The sequence below is a fragment of the Zingiber officinale genome, chromosome 2B, assembly GCF_018446385.1.
Source record: "Zingiber officinale cultivar Zhangliang chromosome 2B, Zo_v1.1, whole genome shotgun sequence".
Lineage (NCBI taxonomy): Eukaryota > Viridiplantae > Streptophyta > Magnoliopsida > Zingiberales > Zingiberaceae > Zingiber > Zingiber officinale.
In genome coordinates this window covers 47,625,278-47,630,606 of record NC_055989.1, presented here as the reverse complement: position 1 = coordinate 47,630,606, position 5,329 = coordinate 47,625,278, and the positions used below count along the sequence as shown (strand labels likewise).

Here is a 5,329-nt window from a genome sequence, read left to right as displayed (position 1 = left end):
TCACTTGAACTTGTTGATGAGGAATGGGTTGAGTAGATCTCAAGAGTGTTTAAACCTGATGGAACTGTTTAATTTCAGACTTCTTATGAGCAGAGTGGAAATAAGGTATGAAGTCATAGATCAGCTGGTTGATTATTTTTCCATTAGATTAAGAGATTGATATAGTTCTTCTTATGCTGGTAATGTGTCTAACTTGGGTGTCAAATCTTTGGTTTCAGCCAGCCAAGAAGAGAGAAGTGAAAGTTACTCGATTGCAGCAGCCTTTGATCACAAAACATCTCATACAGTAAATGTTAAGAGTAATAGAGCTGCTAGTACATGTTTTCTTCTGAAAAGCTTCAGCTGTCCGACCTTGCCGAGTCTATGGCATAAGGATTCAATGGCTTTTATCAGGCTAACCATTCGAAAGGTAAAAGAGGTTAGAACATCATGATTTTGTGACATTACATTTCAATATAACTACTGCACTAATTTTTTTTGCACTCATATCAGCATATCAGCTTCTGAATATTGATTAAATCATCTTAAAAGTTTGGGTTTTTGCTAGATTTAGTTTATTATTTAGATCTATAGTTCACATTTTTAGCTCAGATGAAATTTATAAATTTCTTCATATAGTTTTCTTTTGCACCTCTATCATTTTTCATCTCAAGAAAGGATGTTTATGCATAAACTCAACTATAAGGCTTTATTAATTTCATTCTACTCTTTTTAGGTGTCCTCAAGAGTATTGGGAAGAATGTCGACAAGCTAAAAAAATGGAGAGACTTTAACAAATTAAGGAGCACTAGGAGCTGCAATCCCTCCTCTTCACCGACATCTATGTAGAAAATCTCGTGTTATATTGTTCTACCTTTGTTTTAATAGTGTTATTATTTTATTGGTTGCTTATGAAATTTTGTTGGTTGCTTATGAAATTTCTTCAGAATGTTATAGATATTACTTTTGAATGTTAGAAAATTGTATATTAAATTGTATTTTGAAATTTAGTATTTTGAATGATTTATAATATTGGAAAATTGTGTATTAATTTTTTTTTATTTTTTTTTTAAAAAAGACAACGGTTTTTCACCGTTGTCGTAGCCCATTTTCAACTGTTGTTAAAGGCCGTGTTGTTAAAAGGGGTGCCCAAAGACAACAGTTTTTAACCGTTGTCTTTGAAGGAAAAGACAACAGTTTTTCACTGTTGTAAAAATGTTGTCTTTGCCTTCAAAGATAACGGTTAAAAACTGTTGTCTTTGGGTACCCCTTTTAACAACACGGCCTTTAATAACAGTTGAAAATGGGCTACGACAACGGTGAAAAACCGTTGTTGTATGACTTTTTTCTTGTAGTGAATCAACTAGGACTTTTGCCTAAGACAACTTAGGACTTTCTTGCAAACTCAATGAACCTTGTTTGATAACAAATAACCTTAACTTTGAATCCTTTACCATTACCAAAACTCATGTTCGATCATCGGATGCTTCCCACACCAACAATCTCCCCCCTTTTTATTATGGCAATAAGATTCAAAGTTAAGTAAAACATAATTCAATTATAAGAACATAAATGTGTATAAGTTAAAAAGATGCAATATCAAGTGCAATTAAAAATATGCAATATTTATAACAACTTAGAAAACTAGATGTAGATCCCTCTTAATCACTTATTTGTTTTTTAATTATTTAACTTTTCCCTCCCCCTTTTCCATATATCAATAATATTAAATAGAGAGAAAAAAAAATTTAGCTCCCCCTTGAAAGGTAGTACTTAAAAACTTAGCTAATTTTTAAGCATTTGAAGGTGCTTTCAAAAAGCTAATTTATTAATGCTTAAAAAAATTTAGCTTTTTTTTAAAAAAAGAAACTTAGCTAAATTTTAGCTTTGAAAATTACTTAGTACAAAATAACTAAGTTAATATTAGGTTTTGAAGCTATCTTAGTTAAAAGTACTCAGCTTAAAAAGGATTTTGATTAAATCTTTAGTTTAAGAAAAAATTTTTGATAAAAACTAAGTTAAGTACTTAGCTTTGATAAGAACATAGCTTTAATACTTAGCTTTATAAAGGTTTTGAAAAAGGCTTAGTTTTGAAAATAATTGTTTTTTCAAGTACTTAGGTTTCAAAAGAAGTTGATAATAACCTAGCTTTTGATAAAAAATATTTGTAGCTTTAAAAATATTTGGGTTTGAAAATGATTTTGATAAAACATTTTAAAATGAATTTCTTGTAAAAAAATTAATTAAAACTTTAGTTAAGTATTTAGATTTAAAGAACCTTTGGATAAAAATACTTTTAGCTTAAAACTAATTTTATTTAAACACAAAGAAAAAAACTAAATTTTCTTTTTTAAAAATATTTTAACTTTGAAATATATCTAACATCAATGCCCCTTGATTAATACAAAAAAACTCTTTAAGTTTTAAAATCCTAGAGTCCAAGCATGAGTAACAATTTATTTCCAAGCATAAACATCTACATTTAAACAAATGTCTAACCGTTAGCTACTAGCTGTTTACCATGAGGTAGTAGCTTTCACTTGGTTAGTCAAATTAAGTAAGTGTTCTACTTTGTTTGACTAAGAATGGATAACTGATGTGCGTAGATTATATACTCTTTTATGCATGTTTTTACGCACATTTACATACTTTGAGCATGCTTGATCTATGCATTTTTATACTTCCAGCTTTCCTTTTAGCATATTTACTCTTTTGGTTCGGAGATCTGCTTTTTGTGCATTTTCTGTACACAGGAGTCGATTTGGTGAAGAATCTACATCTTTGGGCATGCATTGGAGGAAACGAAGGGAGAAAGCACCGGGTCGTGTACCTCACACGGCCATGCACTGGGATGGAGCTCGGGCCGTGTGGAGTTTGGCACCAACAGAAGAGGAAGATGACATGGCCGTGTGAACCTCGCACGATCGTGTCAAGATTTGAAGCCAACCAGACCAGAAGCCTTACATGGCCGTGTGGATCTACACGGCCGTGTGAGACTTCCAGAGACCAAGCAGGCTGTGGCCGTGAGCACCACACGGCCGTGTAGCATTTCTAGAGAGCAAAGGGGTTCTGGCCGTGTGGAGTCACACGGCCGTGCAGCTTTGGCAGAGAGGGAACTGGACATGGCCGTGTGAATCTCACACGGCCGTGTCACGGGGCCGTGTGGCGCCCGATTCCCCCCTCTATTTAAACCCTTCTTCATGAATTGAAAGGGGGATCTCTCCCCTTTTGGGAGAAAGCAAGATTTGGTGGTTTCCTCCCATTCTTGGGAGGATTTCTGGGCGATTCTAAGGGAGATCTCGACGATTTCGACTCCGGAGCGAGGATTGGATCCGAAGACAAGGCTTCTTTGTAGATAAGTTTTCTCTTTTCCCCTCTTCTTGTTTTCTTGGATTGGGGATTCAAGGAATGCTTGTAATCTCTATTCTTTCGGGTTTTCTTCCTCGATTCATGGAGTAGATCTTGTATTCTAGGATTAAGGGAGTATTTGTATAATGGATTGATGTAATCTCTTATGGATTTGCCATTTTTTTATTTCAATGACATTATCTTGCTTGTATCAATTAGATCTTGAATGATTGATGGTGGTTTGTACTTAATTCTCATTCTTGATCGATTGTTTGGATTTCTTATGGACTTGGTAAGGATAAACTCTCACTCGATCATCCGAGGGATCCACGTGACAGGTGCAAGCCCGTGTAAGGACGTTTGAGAGATAATCTTGAAGAGGAAATAGGAATATTCAAGAGAGTAGGATGGATTCTATGATTAGCTTCTTGTATCTTTATAGATTAATAAGGTGTAGGCTTCTATGTTGATATCCGAGGAAGGCATAGTAATAGGTGCGCTTCTGTGTAAGGACAACGTAGGTTCATGTCTAATTAATCCTATTTAGATACATTTCTCAGTCCTTAGCCGGTTGTCTATTGCAAGAGGGAACCGGCAACTTTCTACATGTTTGGCAATTGAGGAATAAGAATTGGTGAAACATTTACATTCAAGAAATCTTACAAAGAAACCGAAACTCCTAGAATCTTCCTTTATCATAACCCAAAACACTAAACTCTTGTTTGTTGATCTCTAATATTAGATTTGTTTACCTTTACTTTGCTTTTGAAACGATTGGATAGTTGTTTAGCTAATTCGCATTGAGACATTTCTAGTGCTTATTCCAGTCCCTGTGGATACGATAATCTTTTATATTACTTGCGACATTTCCGTACACTTGCGGAGCGTAACATGTTTTTGGCGCCGTTGCCGGGGACTGCGCTATAACATTAGGAATTATCAATTGAGTTAGACTAAACATAACATTTGTTTTCCTTTCATATTGCATAGTTGTAACTAATCATTAGATTTCTATTTTTTTTTTACTTTCTTGTATAACTTTCACTTCTTGTTAATTACTTTTGTACAAATTCAATTCTGCATTTTTTATTCTTTTAATTTTCTTTTTGTGTCGAATTGCTATCTGCTATCTTGTTCTTGTGTATGCGAAGATCTAACTTTGCAGGGGAATTCTTTCCTTTAGACCCTGAGATTGATAGAACTTTCCATAAAAGAAAAATTCTGCAAAGGCAAATTGAAGAACAGGAACATTTGAATATGGCAAATAGACCACTTAAGGATTATGCAGCACCCTATGCGAGAGGTTTTCGATCTAGTATTTCAAGACCTTCAGTGGAAGCTAATAACTTTGAGATCAAACCCGCAATCATATCTATGGTGCAGCAGAACCAATTTGGTGGAGGACCTCATGAGGACCCTAATCAACACTTAGAGGTCTTTTATGAAATATGTGGTACTATGAAAATGAATGGAGTTCCTTCAGATGCAGTTAGATTATTATTATTTGGGTTTTATTTAAGAGATAGGGCAAACCAATGGCTGAATTCTTTGGCCCCTAACAGCATCACCACTTGGGAGCAGTGTGAGCAACAGTTTCTTGATAAGTTCTATCCACCAAGCAAAACAGCTCATATGAGGAATTTAATTGCAAGCTTCAAGCAAACTGACTCAGAATCTCTTTTTGAAGCATGGGATAGATATAATAGTATGCTCAGACAATGCCCACATCATGGGTTGGAAAGATGGTTAGTGTTGCACACTTTTTACAATGGTATCAATTATCATACCAAAGTGTCCCTTGATTTAGCTGCTGGAGGGGCACTTATGAACAAAAGCTTAGATGAAGCCGAAGAAATCATTGAAAGTGTAGCACAAAATTATCATCAATGGGCAAATGAAAGAAGTGGTGGCTATTCCTCCGTAAACCCAACAATTAAAGCATCAGGGAAGTTTGATGTAGATGCAGTCACTCTTTTGTCAGCAAAATTGGACGCTCTTACAA

General features: G+C 34.9%; 1 non-coding gene across 1 annotated transcript; it reads right to left on the bottom strand.

Annotated features, from left to right (window-relative positions):
* Positions 1-4,957: 4,957 nt before the first annotated feature.
* On the bottom strand, positions 4,958-5,063 carry LOC122049940. Its single transcript, XR_006131178.1, has one exon. It is a non-coding gene; the product is annotated as a small nucleolar RNA R71 (small nucleolar RNA).
* Positions 5,064-5,329: the final 266 nt, after the last annotated feature.